Here is a 1,238-nt window from a genome sequence, read left to right on the forward strand (position 1 = left end):
TCTTCAAATGGAAGTAGCAACCACCTCCGGCGCCGAGGTATATATATACATTGAGCCTCTGGTGATACAAACTAACTGATTTGAATAAATATGTGTGTACTAACGCACGCGACTCTCTTTCTTATTTTAGCCCTCGGCCGGATCGTCGAAACAATCGAGTACGTCGTCAAAGCGTGGCGCAACCAAGACGATGAAACAAGGAGAAACATGCACCATCGAGGTTGTCGACAGTGCAACCGGCAGGCCGCCGGAGCCCCGCAAGAACGCCACCAAGTTTGTCAACCAATGCGGAGCCGTTGTTAGAGACAACGTCTCGATCACCGTCCAGGAGTGGAATAAGCCAAAGAAGGCACGAATTGCTGGTTTCACTTTTGTCGATAAGAGAACAAAAAAAGATTGCTTCAAGAAGCTTATGGAACATTTCGTTCTACCTCCGGAATACAACAAATTCGATGAGGAGGGTAACAAGATTGAGGAAAACAAGGAGAGGAGGAGGCTAGTCAAACAGTTCGCTCTTCATAAGATGGCCGACGCATTCCGGAAATTCAAGCAAAATCTAGCCCATGACTTTGTCAAGCAGAACAAGACTCCGGATTTCAAAGGACAATATGAGAAACTGAAACATGATTGGCCAGAATTTGTGAAGCAAAAGAAATCGGAGCAGTTCATTCAAATATCGAAAAAAATAAGGAAAATGCGGCTAAGAAGGAGTACAATCATATTATGGGGCCAGGAGGGTATCGCCTTTGGGAGCCTAGGTGGGAGAAGATGGAGAACGAGCCGAGGGCGCGAGGAATCCGTCCAGGTACGGAGGGATGGGACCCAAGGGCCAAAAGCTGGTGGTACGGGCATGGGGGAACGCTGAACCCGGAGACAGGGAAGTGTGTTTACCGGGGCAAAATAATTAAACCCACCCAAGCCCTTATTGACGCAATGAGGGATGCTCAAGAGGGGAAGATCAAGTTCAACAGAGAGAACGATGCGCTGACAAAAGCCCTCGGGAATCCTGAACACGGAGGACGTGTACGAGGCATGGGGCACATTCCGTGGAAAATAGGGTTCCCCCAGAACGATGACCCGTACGGTTACAGAAGCCGGAAGAGAAAGATGGATCGGGAAGCAGATGTTGTGGCGCGGTTGGCATCGGAAATGGATGTGATGAAGAAAACCGTGAGTGTACTAGTAGCCGAAAGAGATGCAGCTCGGGCGCAGCATGAAGATCATCCAGCGGATCTTGG

The sequence above is a fragment of the Triticum dicoccoides genome, chromosome 3A (genome assembly GCF_002162155.2).
Source record: "Triticum dicoccoides isolate Atlit2015 ecotype Zavitan chromosome 3A, WEW_v2.0, whole genome shotgun sequence".
NCBI classification, from domain to species: Eukaryota; Viridiplantae; Streptophyta; class Magnoliopsida; order Poales; family Poaceae; genus Triticum; species Triticum dicoccoides.